At 42.8% G+C, this 23,541-nt stretch overlaps 1 protein-coding gene across 7 annotated transcripts in view; it reads right to left on the bottom strand.

The window, feature by feature from the left end:
* The window catches only part of ATXN1 (ataxin 1), a 377,565-nt gene that overhangs the window by 246,999 nt on the left and 107,025 nt on the right, over positions 1–23,541 (bottom strand). The gene's annotated exons all lie outside the window — the stretch shown is intronic.

Genomic DNA, 23,541 nt, shown 5'->3' on the forward strand with positions numbered 1-23,541 from the left:
AGCTGACAGCTCCGCCTGAAACCCTTTATTCATCTTTATTACTACTTCCAACTGTTTTGAGAGCAAAAAGGCATGGAGGACTTATTGGCCAGAGGCTCTCTAACCTAGCTGGCCTGCCTGGGAAATCAATACGCCGCACTCAAGAGCACAAAGACAGATTGTGAAGCTAGGGCTGGCGAAGGGACGCGAGCTGCATCTGGAAGGACACGGAGACAGCCCTTTCTGCTCCGCCAGAAGCCTCCCAGACCGTGCATGTTTGCACACCAACCTCGTGGCATCCTTCCAAGACAATTTGTGAACCTTGGTTCACACCATTTTCAAAGTAGGTCATACGCAGTAATCTCAGCTGAGGCGAGATACGCTGTCAGCAGCAGCAGCTGCAAGGAGGGCGATAGCTACAACCAATGAGCGAGCTGGTGCCAGTGGAGAGCCGGAGAGCTACGAAAACGCACGGTCTGGGGCCAGCCGCAGCAAGGTGCTCGCCTTGCTCAAACAGCTGACAGGCGAGCTCTAACAGACCCGGCCTCTTACCATTTATAGCTGTAAGAGGACCGACTGTTCTCCTGGGCACAGCCACCAGCATGGCTTAAATATTAATCTGAATGAAAATACAGTAGGAGAAAAAAATCTAACCTTTACTTAGCTCTGTGCTCCTGACAGCAGGAATCACAGCTAATTTTGAATTACGGGATTTAATTTCACTATGACCTTCGGATTATTGCTTCTCAACGTACTTCCCTCACCTGCCTCTGCTCTGACAGATAAAACACAGGCTTGAAGGTAGATGGGTTTTTGGCAGAGAGGATTCCTAAAGCAGTTAAAGTTTCCTGCATTTTCCCATATCCCTTGCTTGAGCTGTTTTAGGGGCATGAAATTAGAAATGGGCACATTTAAAGGTATATTTTTGAAAGATGGCATCTAGGAAAATAAATGCAGAAATGAGTATGCATACTTGTTTCCACACTATAACAATATAAACACTATCAGAGAATTATCAGTTTAAAGTAACAGCATGAAACTTCGCAGGCATAGGAGCTGTTAGGAATGCGTTGCCTTTAAACACAGGCTGCACATCATCAGAGATGACTTGATGCTAGAAAGCTGAAGGATTGCCTGAAGAGTGCTACTGCGTTACGCTATTTTTTAAAAAAAATGGGTTATTTTTTAATCAGGCTCAGTTTTTGCTTCTGGTCAATAGTTACATGAATCTGAATGAAAATACGCTCTGTGAAGAAATCCACTCTAATATAACGGATGTGCATAATTTTTAGCACTGAAATCAACATGGAAGCAGCAGAGCTGGGCAAGCATTGCTTTTTTTTTTGCATCTGGCAAGGAAAAGGACTGACTTTGCTCCATTTGAAAAGTTGTGCTTTTTCCTTCTTTTCTTTCTCTCCGTGATGTGTCAGGCTAGAAATCTTAAACAGAAAGGAGCAAGTGATTTCTGATGTTATCACGCTGTATGCAAAGAGAGAGGGGACACAGCATGCTGTACACTAGCAACGAGGCTTATCTCCCATCCAAGAAAGAGCACACAGAATGACTTTCTGCTTCCCTGGGAGCGACCTACCTGATCAATAGCTTGTCCAGGGAGTTGTAAGACATGCAGAAACATGCAACAATGTGCTACTGTTATCAGCTACAAGGGTGCGGTAATGACTTTCTATGCAAATATATAGAAAAATCCATAAATCCAGGAAGGGTTATCACTCAGTATATAATCAAGGGAATAATTTATTCTTTAACATGGGATGTGATACTTTCCTGCCAAAATCATATTGCTTGCCTATTATCACTAAGCTTTGAAAGAAAAGTAACCAACAAAAATCCCTTCTGCTGCTGCCTCCCCAAAAGAAAATCCCTTTAAGAAAAATTGTAACAAAGAAAACCCCCAGACACTTCCCTTTTTTTTTCCCAGAATGACAAAGAAATCTATCTGTGGTTACGAATGGGCTCAGTATTTTACAGTTTGAGGTCATGTGAGTTTCATTACTTTTCAGGCTAACTTTTGCTTTTTCCCAGCCAGCTGCTGGCAGTTGTCATTTTAGGATTGAGAGCAAACTGCTTTGAAAATAATTTTGTTCAGAAACCTTTTTAAAATGAAAAAGTTTTGTGTTTTTCATTTCAGCTTGGATGTAACCTCTTTTTTTTTTTCCAGTCTTTGAAAGGAATGAGTCTGAAATGCTAAACAGGTCACAGAGTAATTACGCATCCACCTGAAAATTAAACACACATTCAAAGGCTTAACTAACAGCGTATGCTAATTCATAACAGGTGTATGTCACTCATTTTTTTCATGGTTGATCATTAGGGTGTAAGCAAAACTGAATCCCATCAAACCCAGAGCAGAAACGCTGTAATCTTTCTGCAGGGTTAAAAGGAGAGAGACAACAGCAAGGGGATGCAGTGTTGATGAAGCTGATCTGATACTGCAGGGCAGCCACAGCAAGTCTTGTGTGTATGACATCCTGGTGTCGAGGTTGGGGGGGGTCTCTGGGGTTACTCAAAGAATGATCAGTCCTGAGGCCTGGCCGAGCTCCTGCACCGGGGCAGGTCAGCAGAGTCACTCCTCATCTGGGCCAACCTGAGATCAAACCCGGACAGCCACTTTCAACGTTGTAAACCCATGTCTCAGTTGAAAAGACAGACAAAGATTTTGGCAAATCCTTTTCTGTTCAGTCCAGAGCCAAATTTATTGTCTAGGACATGCACATCTTGCTCTGGTGTTACTGAATATTTTTTGTTAGCTTACTACTTGTTTTCCCTGACCTTTCATAGCACAGGTTTGGCAGCAGCATTTCAGATGCACAAAAGGAATTGAATCTACATCTCCTTCACAGAGTGGAGGTGTTTAGGTTAGTAACATCTCTCTTACAGATTTCCTTGGTGGTAAAAAACATTTTTCTTTGACCTGGAGAGGGGAATGCACAGTGCTGGCAGAGATCAAAGGCCCAGGGAAGAAGTGCAAAGGACCTCAGCATGGCCTTTACAGAGGTGCACGGTGGCACAGAAGAACTGTGAACTAACACAGCTGGTTTGTACACGACCTGCCCACCTCCAGCTGAGCACTTGCTGTGAGTGAGTTTGGGATTTTTTGGAACAAGCACTGCAATACTCTAATAAACCGGCACTGGTTAAAGGAGATCTTTCACCAATGCTGAGACTGAAGACAGACTAAAGGTGGCTTAGGTCAACTTTTGCTTCCTTATCCTGAGTTCCCCAAGATCAGCACAGGTAAGGACCAAGTGCTAAGCTATTATTTATTGCCTTTTGGATCTGCTGCTGCAGTGAGTAGCACAACCTGGCTCTTCCCAACTACTTTTGCACTTAGTAAAAGCTCTGGCTTCACAGCGTGCCAGATACCCGCTGTGTTGGGGACAGGAACCCCACACATCACCTCCCAGACAATTTTTAAACTGAGCTAAGGCTTTTCTCCTGTTCAAAAATTCTTTTTTTTTTCCCATGCTATGGTTTCTGGAATACTCTAGTTAGGCTTGGAGGACTTTACATGGTCTCTTCTCTCTATCATCAGCAGATAGCTAGACAGGAGAAGGGTGGAGATAAAAAATGGGATTGTTACTAGTGCATGTTCAGTAGCACGCACATACTTGCACGCTAGAGAAGGTTTTCCATAACAGCATCTCTACTGCACTGATGCTGCTGCAGAAGTCTTAGGTGCTACTGGTTGTTCATTGCGGCTTCACTGTTGTTGTTGGCCAGAAAGAACATCCTCTACTAGGCCAAATGGTTGAAACCCATGAAAGGGTATATACCATGTGCATAGTAAAACTGCAGACTGCGTTTTTTTCCCATTCAGCTCTTTCTCCTCCCTTCTGTCCCCTCAACTCTGCTTCAGGTGCACTGGAATACACCTGATGTGGGAACTCTAGGGAAGTCAATGGATTTATACTGATGTAACTGAAAGCAGAAGGTATCTAATAGGCTCAAAGATCTGTGCTTGTGTATTACCCCTGATGTTTCTGACCAAACTGCTTAGCTGACTGCCATTGGATTAGCAGTCTTAGTTTAGTGTTTCACACCTCCTACACTCAGAATGTCAAATCATGTCAGCCCACAGGTGAGTCAAAAGAGCCTGCTCTTCCATCCCATTCATTCATGACAGGTAGCACAATAGCTGGCTCAGCCTGAACTACTCCATGCGCCAGGGCCATGAGTGTACCTGGGCTTTTGACATCATGATTTGCATCACCTTAGCTTAACACCACCAGGTAAATGTAACCCTTCAGTTTAAAGTACATGAGGTTTTGTTGTGTTGGTATCAAACAAAATAACATGCTAATACTTCTGATATCAGTCAAACAGCGCTTAAAAATCCACTTAGATGCTTTGCAGTTGCAAGATTTCCCTGGCAAACATGGACACTGGTCTCAGTCATGAATTCCCACAGAATCTAAGCTTTTGTTAAGAAAAAGAAAAAAATAAACTTTAGGGCAGCAAAAAACACCTTTCCAGGCTCAAACTGAGTGCAAACTGATGCGCCATTGGCTTCCTGAATCTGCAGAGAAAGAGCTCCAGTGCTTGTGCTGCTCCTCCACCCCAGCGCTGCCAGCCAGTACCCACTGATAGAGAGTACCACGATCTCAACCTATCCTCCAGCAGGGCCCCATGCCGTGAAGGAAAACCCAACAACCCCCTAATTTCATGCTGAAGCTTGCAAAAGCTAGGATTGGGGGCAGGAATGGACACTGGAATGATTCACAAGAGATAAAGGTCCTGAAGAAAGAAGGCTGAAGGAAAGGATGAGTAACAGAAATAGCTTGCTTGCTTCCTCTTCCAGAGAAGCAAGGAGGAAGGTGAGGGATGCTGAAGTGGGAACACACTTCTTTTTTTCCCCCTGTGGCTATCAGGAAGTTGACAGGAAAAGAAAGAGCTGCTCTCATTCAACAGCTAGAAATGGGAGTTTGACACTGAACAAATACTTACTAGCTATAAAATGAACTGAGGACCTGCATCTCCAGGCAGGCTCCTGCAGTAACCTCCTTGCAGATATCCCCCAAATCCCAAGTGCTGGTAGGAGCAAGGGACTGAGCTTCTCGGGAAGACACCAATAGCAGCTTGTGATGGAGCTCGTTCTCTCATCTTCCTCCAGTGTGTGTACCCACATCAGCGTTATTGGTACAAGTACATTTCTTGAGAACATTTTACTGATCTAAAATTGTACCAATTCCCTTCTATTTTCTCCAGTGAAATGTTGAACATCAGCCTGGTGATTATTTTTAATTCTAGCACGTTATGTTTTTTTGATGAGACTAAATATTATAAAATAATAACAAAATGTTTGTTGGAATGCAGTATATTTTTTTTTGGTCATAACTTGAGTACCACACATTTTACTAATTCAGGGTATTCTTGTCTTGACCACTATCTTATTTACCTGGTTAAGCCAACAGGAAAGGCACAGCCCTGCTAGTATCTCAGTGGTCAGTGGGACTCACACAATCACTAAAACTGAGTCTTTCCTCAATGTAAATAAGAATTTTTTTTGGCACTCCATTTGATTTGGATTAAGCCACATAATGCAGAGTTCTGTCCCATCTGTCTCACTTAATTATAATAATTGCAAAACCTAAATTTGCTTCCAAACATCATTAATTAATAATATACTACAGGCTGGGTGTTTCCGAGTCCTAAAACCCCCAGCCAAACCAAAACAAGGTCTGGAAGATTTCACATTATTTTTCAGTGTCAGTGCTGAACACTTAATAACCACAGAATGTGCTCTGTGGTCTTTAATAATTTCATATCATAAGCAAACATTGTTTGCTGGCAAACAGTTTGCTAAAACATCTTAACTTGAATTTTTCTCTATGCCAACGTACAGGAAGCTTTGCTCCATGTAGGAAAATCTACATCACAGGATATGTAAGCCCTGTATGCTGTGTGTAATTAGAAATTTTTGACCAGTGTTACCAATATCTGAATTAAGCTGCAGGTAATATCATTTTAGATAGGTTACACTTGATTCCGCTTGCTCTGTCAGGTTGCAGGTAGAGGGGAGAAAAGCCATCTAGTGGGCAGAGATGTAATAAGACAGCAGAAAATATTTTCAGGCATGAAGCCTTTGCTGGAGAATTCTTTTTCAATTTCGTTATTCATCTGCAATACTGCTTATCTAGGAATACTCTAGAAGTCTCCGGGAAATCAGGGTTTACTGGACGGCAACAGCATCTGTCTCTAAGGCCAGGTTTTTGGCAGATTTTTTGATTAGCGATTGTCATAAAACCCAAGAGCTGCTTCGTCCCTCCTATCCCTCACAGAGAATTTATCAGCATATTCCTTACAACGCTGCGAGGGTCATCAGTCGACCGAGTATCTTATCACTAGATTCAACACTATGTGCCAAGCAGACTGGCATTGCCACAGGGTTTAAGTAGCTGAGCTAATATTTAAACTTTTGTCCCCTCTGATCCCTGAAAAATAATGAGAAGAGACTTTGTGACTTTGTAAACAGAGGAACCAAGTGGCACTCAGGACAGCCTTTTACTAAAATTATCTTCGAGATTCTCCAGGACGCAAAATCAGGGAGGTCTGGGGAGCGCGAGGCAGATCAGCTGAATAAACCCCCTCACAAACACGCCTGTGCGACTCATTCAGCATCTAACGTAAAAAGTGGGGAGAAGGGAACAAAAAAACCTCTCCTGCCAATGTTATTTACAACACTCGCTGGCCTTTGCTGAAATGCTGCCTACTAGGGTTGCAGTGGCCTGTGCAATGAGTTAAGGAACTGAATATATCCTGAGCAGACGGGCCCAGCTCTGCACTGCTCTCGTCTTCTTTCATTTATGCCGGGGAGCACAGGAGAAAAAACACGCAGCCTTTTTTTATGCAACGTTTTCAGAGACCCAGCCCCCAAATTCATCCTCTTCTACCACAAAGTTCAGAGCATTTAGCTAGGCGCTTTCAGCTAATCTTGAAGAGCAGATAATGATCAGTCGTGCCCAGACAGGCCAAAGGACTGAAGCCAAAGTATAATTTCTGTGGGATTACAACAACACAAACCACCATCATCAGAGACTATACTGTGATGATGCAAGCAAACATCTGTAACTCCTGCTGCTCCAGGCAAAATACTGCAGTGGGATTAGTGACCTGCTGCTTAGAGACTGCTCTGATGCTGAAACAGCAGGTTTTGTTCCCTTTCCTGTACCCCTTTTGTTGAGATAATCGGTAACACCAGGTATTTGTGCTCCCATTAAAAAAAAAAAAAAAAAAAAAAATCTCCCAATTAATCTTTCTAAATAGTTGGTTTCAGGAGCATCCCATGCAACGATTCCCACCCAAGTCACCTTTGCAGGGGCATGCATTTACCCGGAGGTCTCAATGGCCTCCTTTTCCCATTAACCCTGCGTACACATGCTTAGACATACCACGTAAGCCGCCAGCATCTCCTTGCATTACTCCTCTGTTTGCCCCAGCATGAGGACTATGTAATGCATCACTTTTGACAGAGCCACCGTTCGCTGTGCTCAGATGACCCCTGCGTTGCTGGGTTATGAGACAAGGGAACAGAAGCTCCCGCACTACCTTGCACAGACCTTCTCTGCTGCCTCTTATTCATCCCCCTCCTAATGAATCACAGCCTTTTCTCTCTCTTTTCATAATAACCAAATAAGGATTTCAGGGTTTGGCCCATTCACTACATTCTGTGTTTTAATACAGACAAGAATGGAATACAAAATACTGCCAAATGTTTAGCAGCAGGGGCAACCTTTTTGCTATTTTCATGTCTACAGTTCCCGATTCGACAATGCCGGCTTGCTGTTCTGCATGACCGCGAGGCAAGGAATTCATAAACAATAATAATAATAATAACTGTCCAACAAGGCTTCGTCCTAGCCGTGCATAAGTGCAGGACTGGCACAGAGCAAAAAATGCTGCTTTCCTCCTTTACAAAGCTTGCAATATAAACTTTGCACTGTCAGTTTAAAACTTTGGCATCTGTGTCTGCAAATGGGGAGGAACCCATTTTCAGATACTTGTGAAATATAAACTTCAGCTGTTGCCAAGCTCAGAGATAGATTTGCTCCTTTTTATTTTTAAAAGTTTCCTGAATACGTGAAGAAACCCACAAAGCCATTTTAGAGTCATGTAGCTATGAAAAATGTACATGCTTCTGTTTTTTAAGAAGCCTTCTCAATCATTGTAATTATTCCTTGAGAATGCTTTTTAAAAAACAGAACCACGGCTATTTTTCACAGCTACAAACCCCTAAAACAGCTCTAGAGCTTTCTGTGAAACTTAACAAAAAAATTGCCTTTCAGCTAAGAACAGTAAAAATAGATCAAAAACCAATTAGCTGGCCCACATGGCAGAGGACAGGTGTGCTTTGGATGTGGTATTTATACGGAATCAGAATAAGCATTTTTTTCACTTTTACACAAATTCCTGAAGACTGTAAATATCACAAACCTCTTCTTGCCAATGCCCATCACATCTATTTAAAACACCGTCCGCTCGAAGAATAACCTTAGGATGCAGCCCGAAACATTTCATCTTGCCTCCTACCAGTTAATAAAACCGAATTAACGTTAAAAGCAGCAGACTGATGGGTGAATTATGATAATAACGAGCCTTCAAAGGCAAAACCAAGTAAACTCCTTTGGAAAGCGCAGCCAGCGAGAGGGCTGGGAACACTGAAACCAATTACGACTGCTTTAGGGTTACACCTGTTTAAATGAATGCCAAATTCAGCACAGAATTATTTACATTATGTTATTAACGAAGGGACATATGAGTAATAGGAAAATAGAAATGGTTTATGCAAAACAGGCTCTCCTGAAACCAGCTAAAATCTTCAGGTATTTGTGGCGGAAAGCAAAGGCTGTGGTCAGACCTGCCGCTCCAGCTGCCCCCAAATCGGGCAAAGAGCCTCCTGCCCCCCGAGCCCTCTCTAGCTGCTGGTCACTGTCCCCAGGCTGCCTGACTTACACCAGAGTAAATACTCATGTAATTGCCCCTTATGCAATTCAGTCAGAATGATCTTCCCTCTCTTCGATACTTGTAACAGAAGTTGTTTTTTAAAACTATATTGCTCAAGCAGAAACAGATTTAGGGACCGATCATACAAGGAACTGTGCCAGAAGATCCGAAGAGGGATAGCCATTTGCAGGCACGTGGTGGGTGACAAGCAAATGGGAAGAGGCTGAGAGCATAAACTTCTTCCCCAGGCCATAGTCTTACTGAAAAAGGAGAGATTAGGATATTATTCTTGGAGCTTACAACCCCTTCCCTCCTTCCTTCCTTCCAATTTTCGAGCATTTAAGTACCTACATACAAGATGGTTCCCCACTGTATGAGACACTTCATGTATTAAAGGACGTGACAGGCAAGAAAAGAACGTATTTCTAAACGAACCAAATGCAAGGCTGGGAGCTGGAAGTGACTGAAGGAGCCAGACAAAGCTGCCCAGCAGCAGGGAAACCTGCAGAGCCCAGGTCTCAACTCCCTCTCCATGGCATTTCTTCTTGAACACCCTGCCTTCCTCTCACCTTTAAGATTTATCCAATTCCTGATGGTTTGGGCAGGTGGCCATTGATGGAAAGTATCATCTGCAGAAGATCATCTGCAGAAGTAGGTTTTCAAAACCAAGCCCTCCTCCTCACTAATCTCCTCCTCTCATTGAAAAATGCCAGGCCATCTCAGGTAGATGGCTTCGGTCAGGCTTCCCTGACACAGGTTTTAAACTAAAACCCCTTTTCTCTCAATTCAGCCATTTATGATGCATCTACTTCAAGTAGATCAGAAATGGTTTCTCAAGTCAGCGGAAAAAACAAGCTGTCTCCTTTACTTCCAGCAAGCACGTTCAATGGTTTTGACCCCGTGATAACCGTTGTCCATTCTTGTCACGGCCGGGATACGCATAATTCACTTTGATCATTTGTTTAACTCAGCAATATGACAGAAAAAGACATCCCTCTCTTTTATACCAAAAAAAAGACCCTTACAAAAAGACTTATTCTGTACAAAGATGGCACCTAAAGACCAGTGAGTTTTCACAGTTCAGGTTTCACTAAAGCAGCAAAATGAAGTGTCTCTCCTCCATTCCCATACCTAACACAAGCACTCTACAGATAAGAAAAGAGAGGTTTTTATGATGAACTGGACAGACCGCTGCACCCCAGAAAAGCTCTGGGAAATTAAGAACGGAAATAAACATTGTATAACAAGCAGCACAGCACAGAACAAAAGAAGGCAGAATTCAATGTTATGTTCAATGCACATCTCTGAGGACTTGGCCATATCCTCCCTGTCTCCTAAAGAAATGCTCATTCCAAGAGTGGTTGAACACTGCAGAGTGACCATGGCTCCAACAGAAGTCTGTGAATCTGTTCCCAAGAAGCTCCCAACTGTGCTTCAAGACCCGAGATGACTGTCATTTAAGGTTCTCCGGGGCTGAAAGAGCTTACACATAAGATTTTCCTCTCACAACCAAGAACACCAGGACCCAGAAAGAGTTCCAGCTGATTTTCCAAGCAGTGAGTGATTTGCTTTCTCAAATACAGCTGCTTTCTTCATTAGAAGACTAAAAATAGTTCTGCTCCTAGCAGGCTGACTTCCTTTTAAGCATTCTGCCATATCCATGTGTGTATTTCATTCAGGGTTTCTGCATGTCTACGCCACTGTGATTCTATTTCAGCCTTTAAGTACATTCAAGAAATTTTTCATTTCCCTCTCTCATATTCACTCCAGATGTCCTGAACTGTCCAAAACTGTTTCATGTTAGGAGAATTTGTAGGGATATTCTGGCATTCACACTGCTCCCATCTGCTTCAGTATTTTCAGGAAAGATCAACTTTCTTCCCCAACTGTTAGTGAATACGGACAACAAGTTTATGGCTCTAAAACATCCGTGATTAACAGTAGATGTTTCGCTTGTACCTTGTGCAGTAAGAACAATCAAATACTGCCATATCAGGCTTTCCCTTTTTCCTCTTGAAGAGATGCTGGAGTGAGAAGCCTGAGGAACTGAAGGATAACCTATGTCTCAGAGAGCATACTGCAACAGCAATAAACACTTCTTCCTAATACTGTGCTAGCATGCAAGAACCTCGTTTTGAAAAGACATACTGAATGTGAGGTAGGGGACTGTGGGAACACATGCTGCAATGGACCTTTCAGTCTCAGTCACCTTGTTTTCCAGATCAGGGGAAACTGGGCACTGCCACTCTCTTCTAGATCATGTGGTGGGTATGAAAATCAAAGTCCGAGAGGGGACGCAGGAAGGGAGGAACCAGGGGAGGGATATACTCCTTGACTCCCCTTAATGTGAAGTTAGCATGTGCTTGGATCCAGATAGCTATAGTGTTCTAGATGTCCCAGTTTAGTCTAAAGTAAAAGTCTGTGGCATATTCAGTCCTGTTCAGAGTTGGACACACTGTATTAAAAATTCAACTGGCGCACTCACCAGAGCTAGGCAGTATCAGAGAAATGCATTTGCTTCTACTCCAGGAAAGCTTCAAATTAGAGACATCATACCCAGCCTCTGCCAAGTATTGCCACTGAAGTCAATGGAAAAGTTCTTCAGGCTTTGATAACCATTCCTGCCCCCACAGAAGTTCATGGATATCCCATTTTCTCAAAGGATGCAGCCCTTCAGACAACAGATAAAAAGCCGCTTCACTGAGAAGACCAGCAAAAAGGCCATTCGGGATCAGCTCCATGGCGTATGAGGAACCAAAGTTCAGCAGAATTTAATTTCCCTGCTTCAGCAAGGGTGAGGCAACTTCAACCCATCCCAGCGCTCCTTCTCTTCAATGCTTCAGCCTGATTCTCTGCATCACCTGACAACTCCAAACATCAGTTGAAACAAACAAATAGTTTAACTCCTGAAATTCTAACCTGAGGTATATTTACTTTTCCAAAGTTTTGGTCATAAATATGATGTGCTTCACTGAATCTGTCCAGGATGAAGCTGGGAAGCAATAGGCATCCTAGTACTCAGTACTGGACAAAAAGTATTTGCATACTTAGTGCACCCTCAGTAAATTTGCGGATGAAGCTAAGTTGGGTGGGAATGTTGATCTGCCTGAGGGTAGGAAGGCTCTGCAGAGGGATCTGGACAGGTTAGATGGGCCAAGACCAATGGCATGAAGTTCAACAAGGCCAAGTGCTGGGTCCTGCGCTTTGGCCATAAGAACCCCATACAGCGCTACAGGCTGAGGTAAGAGTGGTTGGAAAGTGGCCTGGTGGAAAAGGACCTGGGGGTATTGGTGGACAGCCAGCTGGACATGAGCCAGCAGTGCGCCCAGGTGGCCAAGAAGGCCAACAGCATCCTGGCTTGTATCAGGAATAGTGTGGCCAGCAGGACTAGGGAAGTGATCGTCCCCCTGTACTCGGCACTGGTGAGGCCGCACCTCGAGTACTGTGTCCAGTTCTGGGTTCCTCACTTCAAGAAAGACATTTAGGCGCTGGAGCGAGTCCAGAGGAGGGCAACAAAGCTGGCAAAGGGTCTAGAGGGTATGTCCTATCAGGAGCGTCTGGGGGAACTGAGATTGTTTAGCCTGGAGGAAAGGAGGCTGAGAGGAGACCTTATCGCGCTCTACAACTACCTGAAGGGAGGTTGTAGCGAGGTGAGGGTCAGCCTCTTCTCCCAGGCAACTAGCGACAGGACTAGAGGACATAGCCTCAAGCTGCACCAGGGGAGGTTCAGGTTAGACATCAGGAAAAATTTCTTCACAGAAAGGGTTATTAGGCATTGGAATGGACTACCCAGGGAGGTGGTGGAGTCACCATCCCTGGAGGTGTTTAAGAAAAGACTGGATGTGGCACTTAGTGCCATGGTCTAGTTGACACAGTGGTGTTAGGTCAAAGGTTGGACTCGATGATCCCAGAGGTCTCTTTCAACCTAGTCAATTCCGTGATTCTGCAATAAGCATTATGAAACTTTGGTAGCATTTCTGCCCATCCTTAATCTTCTTCCAAGTGTGGCTGTGTTATCTAACAAATTTAAACAAGTACAACCTTTCTAATACGGATAATCTGGTTGCAAAATTTTTATGCCAGGGAAGATAATTAAAAGAGAACTCCAGGTCTTTTTTTTATCTTGAGTTTCAGTTATGTGAATTGCTAAATGTGTCTGAGAATGCAAACGTACCCACAAACCCTTCTAATCCTATTTACTTCTAGAAGAGCTGAGGTTGGTCGTAACCTCACAGTCTCAAGTCAAAAGTTGTTCTGAGGATGGACTTTCTGAAGAGGAAAGCGAGAAGGGAAATATACTGATACCCAGGTGGCATTATTTAAAATAAAATATGAGAAATGGCATCTACCTGCTCCCTCAAACATATACTAGATAGGTCCCTACAGGGTCAATAGTCTTGGCTATTTTCCATTATGCTAAAAAATGTAGGTTTCAGCTTTTCCTTCTTTGTAAATAGGAAATAATAATTGACAAGGAGGCCAATGAAAGTAGAAAGCAAATTAATCCAGCCATGTTTTGCTCTGAACTATGCTGCTGCACTCCCCAACCCAGAACAAAATTTGGCTTGCTGTATCTTTTCCCTCTGTCTCATTCAACCATATAACTATTCTATTTTCTGGTTAAACCTTACATAGAGTGTGTTAATTTCTGCTTCAGCTAATTTAGCTATACTAAATGCAAATGCTTCCTGTACTTATGAATACAATCTGTTCATAGTGAACAGTTTTGAAGATTTGGATGAGTAAAAACAGCAACAGTATCCATGTGGGACCAATCTTCCCTGGACAACTCTTATGCTTTGATTCATAAATTCTTTCCGTAGGAAATATCTGTGGAAAATCTCCAACATATCCAGAAATGCACAACTCAGTTGCTTGAGTTATTAGGAGTTCTTAATACTTATTGCTTCTCCCTTTATTTCTTACTTTTTATATAAGCACTGGCTCTTGGGTTCACATGAGACCCCTTTATGCTTTTTTTCTATTATTCTAGAAAGTATGATTTTAATAACTGCAATAACATCCGTCATTAGAACTACCACATGAACCTATTTAAAAAGTAACTTCCAACTCTGAAATATCTAATTTCTGCATCTAATGGGTGTGCTAAGGCACCTCTTCACCTGCTTTTACTGTTCTGCATGTTTGACTTACTCTGTGGGATGAAGAGCCAGTTGCTTGATTATGAAACAAGCATACCATTATCTGACTTCCAGTACAGAATTTCAAGAAATCTTGAAAAAACACTCAGCCTTGTGAGATGTGAGGGTGACAGTGGTGGCAGCACAATGGTAAACCTGCAAGTGAACTTCTGAGACCCATGGCATTCATGACCCAGAAAAAATGGAACAGAAGAGCACAGGGGGCAAGTATGGCTGCTGGGATGTCATAATGTGCCCAGTTTGTCCCAGACAGTTGGAGGACGAAGGACTTCTTTTCCACTCCAACAGTACATTTTGGATGTGCAAGCTTTGTGCTCAGTTGCCCAAAGCAGAGAGGTTAAGTGTACCTGTGTGGTTTTCTGCTCAGCTCTGGCAATTTGTCATGGACTTCTGCCAGAGGAGTTTGGCTCTTTACACTAGATTTTGCGGAGACTCCTCAGGTAGCCCCTTCCCATCCAGCCATTGGTGCAGCAGTGCCAGGTGTTGCCTTGACATGAGGAGGAGTTCTCCTGCAGCTGAGTCTAGTTCTACCAACCTTGTTTGTGATGCTGTCCCAACCAAAAGAGTCTAAACCTTTCCTGAAATAAAACTTACATAAACTTTATAAGAACTTTAGGCAACTGAAAGCAAATTGCAGCTAGTCAAGAAGAAAGAAGAAACTAGCACTTATGGTCCATGTGGGTCCAGGAATAAAGTTTTTAAGTCATGATGGCACCTTATTAAAATCTCTTGTCAGTCAAAGAAAAGAGAGCAACAGCTTAAGACCTTTTCACAAAGCATTTGTGCTCTGATGTTTGCATTTCACAGACTCCAGTTTATCCAGTATTTCTTCTCTCTTTTTTATTTTCTGCCTTCTTCAAATGGTATCTCTTCCTCATGATTCCACTGCTCAACACTCAGGTAGGTTCAGGTGTACAAGTTAATGCCCAGTGGATATTGCAGCCCTCATCTCCAAGCAGCATTTCTTTCATGGTTTGTACAATTCTTGACTGGCCATTCCTCTCCAGGTTAGATCAATAATTACAAATTCCATCAGATTTCTCACCTCCCAGACCAAGACAAGCCTGTAGCTCATTCCTCTTCTTAGCAGGAATGCTGTGGCAGCAGAATTCTTTGGGTAAGCATTCTGTGGGTTTCTTTTAAAAAACAAATTAGTCATATGCAGAGTATGTCTAGAGTGGAAAAAAGCCAAAGATAGAAGTCCTTTTTCAGATCTAGCTATGCCAGTTGAAGAAGATGATCTTTCCAGCTGCCTCTCACGCTTGCCAGAGGTTACAGCAAGCTGACCTGCTAGTGAGTGAGCATGCTTCGGGCAAAATGAGCGAAGTTGACTTAAGATGCTTAAATATTTAGTCTTTCTTCACTCAGTTTATCCTGACTAGAACGGGTTTATGAGACTTCAGCAAGTTTATGAGTGGCCCCCATGATGCTGAGCCACAGGTCAGAGGGGACAGTAATCTCTAGCATGGGTAATAAGTCTCCAGGTAGGAGAGGGATATTAGTAGTAACCTTTTCAGCTGGCAGGGCAATATGCAAGACAGAACATGTTTCCACAGTTCTGGACTAACATAAATACTCTCTGTTATCAGTATAGTTCCTTCCTTTCCCTTATCGGATTGCCATAGCAGTATAAGCAACTTCATACAGTATCATCACATTTGCAGGCCCTGGTCCTCATGGGGGACTTCAACCATCCCAATATCTCCTGGAGGGACAACACAGCAGGACAATAAGCAGTCCAGGAGGATCCTGGAGAGCATGAATGACAGCTTCCCCCTCCAAGTGACAGAAGAACCAATGAGGAGAGATGCTCTGCTGGACCTCATACTCACCAACAAGGAGGGGGCTCACTGGGGATGTGAAGATCAAAGTCAGCCTTGGCTGAAGAGACTGTGAGATGGTGGAGTTCAGGATTCTGAGGGCAGGAAGAAGGGTGAAAAGCAAGCTCATAACACTGGACTTCAGGAGAGCAGACTTTGGCCTCTTCAAATATCTGCTCAGAAGAGTCCCATGGAATAAGGCCCTGGAGGGAAGGAAGGCCCAAGAACATATGATAATATTCAAGGATCATCTCCTCCAAGCTCAAGAGTGAATCATCCCAACGATTTCCAAAAATGCCAGGAGGCCTGCATGGATGAACAAATAGCTCCTAGACAAACTCAAACACAAAAAGGAAGCATACAGAGGGTGGAGGCAAGGATGGGTAACCTTGGAGGAATACAGAGACATTTTCTGAGCATCCAGGGATAAAGTTAGGAAAGCCAAAGCCCAAATATAACTGAATCTGGTGAGGGATGTCAAAGACAACAAGAAGGGCTTCTATAAGTACATAGGTGACAAAAGGAAGGCTAGGGAAAATGCGGGCCTATTGTTCAACAAGACTGGGGACCTCGTGACACAGGACATGGAAAAGGCTGAAGTACTGAATGCCGCCTTTGCCTCAGAGCAAGACTGACCTTCAGGAATGCCAGGTCCCAGAGACTGGGGGGAAAGGCTGGAACAACAAAGATGTACCCTTGGTGGAAGATGATTAGGTCAGGGAACACTTAAGCAAACTGGACATAAAAATTGGTCCATGGGCCATGACAGGATGAACATATGAGTGCTGAGGGAGCCGGCAGATGTCATGGCAAGACCACTCTTGATAAATATCTTTGATCAATCACGGTGATTAGGAGAAGTGCCCGAAGACTGGGGAAAAGCAAATGTCACTCCTGTCTTCAGGAAGGTCAAGGAGGAGGACCCAGGGAATGACAGGCTGGTCAGCCTCACCTTGAGCCTGGGAAAGTGACGGAGCAGCTAATCCTGGAAACCATTTCCAGGCACATTAAGGACAAGAAAATCATCAAGAGTAGTCAGCATGGCTTCACCAAGGGGAATATGTAGAAGGCTGAACCTTAATTTCTTCCAGATTATAAATAAGTTAAACAAATTAAAATCCCTTTGTAAGAAATGGTCTCTGTGCTTAGTTCACTGAGTATTTTTCTCAAACTCTCAGTAGATCCTAAGTAGTTTAGCACAACACTAGTAGCTTTGATTTCAGGGGTGAAGGAGAATGTTCAGAATGTCAGAGATTACCTTCCATTAAGCTTGCCAGTTTGTAAACATGGAAGAAAACACACACAGCATTTAACTATGCCTTGATACTTGCTGATCAGTCCAAGCCAAAAGCAGGTATGACAAGTGTTCTCATTTAAGTTGCAGTCATTACCTCATGCTTCATCCCTTCTGTTGATAGCAACCTTGTCACGCAGCCAAACAAACAACAACCAGCATAAACAAAATCAATCATTCTCGTTCTTATAGGACAGAAACGTACATAATAAAACCCATCTATTCCCACAGAGATACACTTTAAAACAGTTAAGTTGCAGCTATGAAAAAGAGACATAAAACAAAAATAGGCTAACAGCATCTAAAGCTATTCTGTTGAGATGTCTGTGGCTGTAAGTGGGTTAGTTTGGCTTTTTGAGTTATAGTTTACAGAGACATCTATACAACATTATAGTTATGAGTTACTGTTGTGTATGCTTAATGGATTTTCCTGCTCTCTGGTACTGCAAGTTCCTACGCTGAAGTTTTGCTTCTTGCCAGATCTAATCAGCTATTACTAATTTTTACAATATTTACTTGTTAGCTACTAAATTTTTGATTCTCAGACCAAGGAATGAAGGAGTGAGTGCTACACATTTGATTTGATTATGTGAAAACTGAATCTATTCTCATCTGTTTGCGCTATAGATATATTTGCCTTGTGAAAGTCAAGAGGCTTACGCTTCTCCTGCATCTCAGATAAATATTTTAATATCCCTATTTGGAGGCAATTTAAAGTACAGATGACTGTGTTGTCTTCACTTTACATATTATTGCCGCCTTGGTAGCCCTTACACAGCTTCTATTAGCCTATAGCCAGTCCAGGGCCCTATCTTACAACCCTCTTTCACACAAATAACTGTTATCAAATGCTAACACATGTGAACTCTTCCTCACCCAGCAACTACCTTAATTGATAATGACATTATGAAAAAATCTGAAACACCTTTGAATAGTGTCTGCTTTTATTATTATTTTTTAATTCTCTGCCACTCTTATTGAATATATGGCTATTGCCTAATAGGATGTGTATGCAGTTTGGTAGAAAGCACCTTTCATTTTCATCGAATTGGACTTCCAGTAACACCAGGAATTTAAATTAGTGAGGTATCTTTGCGATGGCTCTGCTTAGTCACCCCTAAGAGGCAGCTCTTGAAACATCACCCCTAACCTGAACTAAGATTTGGCAGAGTACAATGATGAACTTAACATCAGGCATAGAAATCTCCGGGGTAAGTTCCCTGTACAGAGTTCACGAGATCAGGCTTAATTTGAGAAAGATTATTTATATTGCACCGCGAATTTAAATAAATAATACCTATGTCATCAAAACAGCAGTCCACTTACACCACCTCTGTATAAGAACAGCATTACCAGAGAAAACTGAGAAAGTCAGTTGGAGTTTATGAGAGGTATAAAATAAATAAGGTCAATAAACAGAGCTTTTGTGTGGCACAAGGGACTGCTGGAAAAATTAGTGTGAAGGTAAAGGATGGAATTTCCAACAGGAATCAAGCAGCTTTTAGCATCAATTGTGGATGAGCAGCACAGTGATAGTTTGCTGTGGTTTTATTGGCAGTAACCAAAGACAGGCAAATACCAGCGCTGTGAAAATTTTATCCATCTTAGTAACTCAGTTCCTCTTTGTACTGCTTGTCTCTCAAAAGCACATATTAAAGTACCGCAAAACGCAACACATGACACCGATCAGCTTCGAACATCTGTTGTGTAGCACGTGGAAAAGCACGCTACAGAATTTCTAAGGAAGGCTGCCTTGCAAATACGCAGGAAAGCTTTACTGATTCTCTTCTGTAGGGAATTAAATTCAACTAAAAATCATAATTTTTGAAAATTAGGAAAAGTATATATGGAAAGTAGGAGACCGCAAAAGCTTTTTTCCCCTGCTCCCATGCCTTCTTAACACAGGAGTATTTACATTCAACAGCAAACAGCTGCCATTTCCATTGCCCCATCAATCACCCTGTACAGCCTGATGAGGGTATTTCAGCGGCTGCTTCATGAGCATGGAGCCCGGGAGCACTTCCGAGCTCTCAGGTCCAGCTGCCCACGCCAGCAGCGGCTGTGGGTGCGTTCAGACGAAGCTTGGTCATGCACCACCTCCTCCCACCCAGCCTCGCTCCCTGATTTCCGCGGGAAGGCAATTCAGGCGTGAGGTTGGGAGGGTTGGGGCAAGGAGTGCCGGGAGCCCAGCTGAGCTGCGGCTGGCAGCGAGCTGCAGCTCTACTACGCGTTTCACCAGTCAGAAGGTCAAGTTACAGCATGATTCAGATGTGTGGGGCAAAGCAAACCCGTGGTGTGGCGTAAGCCAGCTGAGACTGGAAAGGTGATCAGCCCTGTCACTGATACCAATTGAAACCATGATGTAACTGGAGGAGGGGATGGCAGCAGTATTAATAAATGACGGGGTAGCATCTGCAGAGTAGACGAACCCTACTAATCAAAGTCGTGCTCTCCCCGCTGACCTTATCGCTCGAGGTAAGCCAGCCAGAGGGTGTAATCCCTTCTGACATTGCTCACCGCTTCCCTGCCCAGATTTCCAGGGAAGGCCCTAAATACAAACAAAACAGATGCCTATTCTGGGCAGCCAGTATTTTTCAAAAGTGCTCGATAGGAACATCTGTGAATCCCTTGATCACGTCAGCAATTTGGAGGTCAGCCAGGCTGCGGGCAGCACGGCTGCGTGGCAGGGGCGACCTCACCGCTCCCTTCAGCCAGCACCATGGCACCCCACCGGCCGTGCAGCTCACTACCAGTGACCCACCGAATCCCAAGCGGTTTCTCTGATGTCTGAACTAAACTTTTATCCCCATATAATGTGTAATGCAACAATTTATTTCATGATCAGCATTTGATATTTATATAACCGGAGATGAGAGCGAGAAAAAAAAATCTGTCAGAAATAGCTTTACAGATGAGTCTTCTCATTGTCTAACAAGCTTTTCATTGTTTTTAATTTTCATTTCTCTCTATGGTTCAGGGCACTTTGGAAAAAAAAAATCTATTCAGCAGTTTCCCACTCATAATTCAAGAAAGAGAGTCATGTATTACAATAGAGATAATTAGCTTTGACTGAAAATAATAAGCTTGGCACCAAATATCCCCCACTACTGCACAGAATAACCATTTATCGTCTTATGTACTCTCCATCAAGCCTAATTACTGCAACAGTAATTACTAACCTGTTGAAAGAACAAAAGAAAATGCAACTAGCTCTGCGCTGAAGTAAGGAGAACGTTGCTGATTCTAATAAGAAGCTCTTCGTTGCCCCCTCCTAGAGCACATTTACTTGCCATTTAGACCCTGCCTCAACACACATGCTTGTAATCCCAAAAAAAGAAAATACATCCACAAATAGTCTGATTACAATGGTTACGTCCCACTCGTTTAGGCCAAACGTGTGTTCGGTTGGACTGAAGGAATGGCACTGATTTTTGGATTTCTGGGAAGTTAAGAGAGCAGCGCCTGTCCCAGGCTGTGTGCTGCAGCACTGCAGACTTCCATATGCTGGACAGCTTTGCTTACCCTACTCTTCTGACCCGCCAAACCTCTCCCTGGCTGTTATTCTGTCTCTTCTCAACAGATATGCTGCCAATCATGCCAAAGAAAAATTAAACAAATGCAGCCGTCTATGTTCAAGGAATAACACATGCTTAAAGGGTTTGAAGTATAATCTTCATCTGCAGAAATGTACTATGTTCATTATAGCATTTCTCCCTTGTTCCACCGTGTCCCACTGTTGCTCCTGTTAAAATTCACTCACGGAGCTTCACCTCTGACAGCTGAGTAAGCCCTGGAAAAAAGCAGCGAGTGGCAGCACCAACCTCTTTTGCTTCTCAAGGTATTCCTCAGGCCATAAAAGAACCTGTATTTGGCAGAGCTTGTACAGCTACTTGAGAAAGAAGAGGGAGGCATCACTGGTTTCCTTATACCCTATTCTGTCCAGGTCCCTGAACGGGACCTATCCCTCTCTGTCTTGCCAATGGGAGTTGAAGGAACCTGCTGCCTTCCAGACACCATCAGTACTTGTCAAAATCTGGACTGCCGAAGTTGTTACGCTCATTGAATCCAGGAACTGGAACAATGCCACACAGCATATGCAAGCATTCACAACTAATCAACCCAGCTGAAATTTCAGATATTGAATATTCTCCGGGAAACTATTCGCGATCAATCCACAGCATGTAAACAACACAACCCTCCCACCTCCAAAACCCCCCACAAGCTATAGAGTAATTCATCGCATAAATACAATCAAAAAATACAACCTAGAGAACCTCAGAACCACTAATCCGAAGCACTCAACAAGCATGAGTTACACTCTGCCTCAAATAATGAGACTGGTTTAAATTGGGGGAGGTTTGGGGCTTTTTTTGAGTCCTTGACTTCTTGCCCCCTGCATTTTGAAGCCTTAGGGTCATTATGTTTCAGGGCTTTTTCACCAGAATCATGAGGCCTAGAAATTGCCTTTTCCCTCCCCACTTTTAAATCATTGCTTTTTTCTCCCAGCCACACAACCCCAGATGGTATGAGCTTTAAGGAAAATTCAACAAAGACTCCAAGAATCACTTCCAACTGGTGTGTTCTCTTCCTCCAGTGGACATGCATTGCTAGAAGGCATTCAAGTAACTAGGAGGGGGCCTCCCAAAATTACAAGAATACCAACAAATGCAGAAGCCATGACACTCCTGGTTATCCCGTGCACAGAGAGAGGGGGACGATGTATTTTCAAAATAAAGGGGCAATTTCATAGCCTAATGGCTATGTCATTGGTGGGTTTGGTATAGTATAAAATCACCAATGTTTTCTACAGCCTTTGCTTGGCTACAAACAATACATCAGAATATTTTTAATAAAAGTAAATGCATTTTACCTCCCCAAAAACCCATTACCTAAATGCAATTTGATATTGTGTTTTAACATTTCATTAGTGAATTTAAGACATGCTTATAGCAGGATTGGAGCTTAGCAGCTACTCAAGGTGTAAAAGAAAATTTAAATCATCAGTAATATTTTCTTGATGAAACAACTGAGAGGTGTATCTGATCACCACTTAACAATGAAAAGGCCCAAAAAAAGTTTTAATACGGCATTCACCATTTAGAATGACACAAAATCAGGCCACGGGATCAGAAGCTAACCGAATGACTTAATTCTCCATTTTGCCCAGCATTAAAACGTTCAGTTACAGGATTATTCTGCACGCCACCACAAATTTCACCTGCTAGCTGAAAAAAAAAACAAAATAGCTTCAATGAGATTGCTTAATTCTGGTTTTCCCACCTTCCTGATTCATTTCTTGCAGTTCTTTTCCAAGCAGCACTTCTCTGCAACGCACAATACGTGCTCTGACTGGACCACAAAAAAGAAAACCACCACCAACAACAACAAAAAGAATCAATTGTAAGTTGTAGGCATTGCTCCATCCAGAGAATGTCTATATGTATTCTCAAAGACAACAGGCCTTTACTATGTCTAGGATTTGAATAGTTTGACTTGGTACTCTTCCGGGAGCCTGCTTTCACACACTCAAACTAGTTTTCTTTATCCTGCTTGAGTCACAGTGAAAAAGCCCACTCGGGAAAAATATCCAAAAAACCCACAAGCAAACTAGATAGCTGGAAGTAGGACAGGCCTATGCCAAAACTAGAAACTGAAACATATCCGAACTTTGGGAATATAGACCTTAACTTCAAATGTATTGCCCATGTCTACAATAGGTCTCAGAAGGCTAATTTGTATAATTATTTCTACTTGTAATTATGCTATTTGGTCACTAGTGCCTTTTGGCTGTTTTGATGCTTTCAGGAAAGGAAGTGGTTTCTGAGACAAAAATGGAGCATAACTCATTCCGTTCAGAATTGTTGCTTTCCTTACTAATAAATACTTCTTCTTTAAGGACTTTGGAGAGTCTCACCACCCTGATTCCCAGACACACTCCAAAGAAGTCACAAAAATTATTCTGACCTACCTCTATGCACATAAAAATCAGACTTTTTGTTGAGCAGAAGGTGCAAGACTCAAGATGATAAACTGACAAAAAAATTTTAGTTTTGCATGCATGCAAACTTTTGGTCAAATCTAAAAGAGAGAGATACAAAACAGAGGTTTTATTTTCAACAGGAGCACTCAGTATCTGACGATCTTTTGCCTGAATTTTCTCTTCAAGACTCATATGAATATCTCTGTTAAAAATCTCACAGTAACTCTTTTCAGAATAGGTGGATTATCAGATAATCTGGTGCAAACACAGTTTTTACCACAGTCCTATTTTACAGGATCAGCCACACATGGAGAGCATGTTATATATTTACTCTTACACAGAAAG

This window comes from Nyctibius grandis, chromosome 3, assembly GCF_013368605.1.
Source record: "Nyctibius grandis isolate bNycGra1 chromosome 3, bNycGra1.pri, whole genome shotgun sequence".
Lineage (NCBI taxonomy): Eukaryota > Metazoa > Chordata > Aves > Nyctibiiformes > Nyctibiidae > Nyctibius > Nyctibius grandis.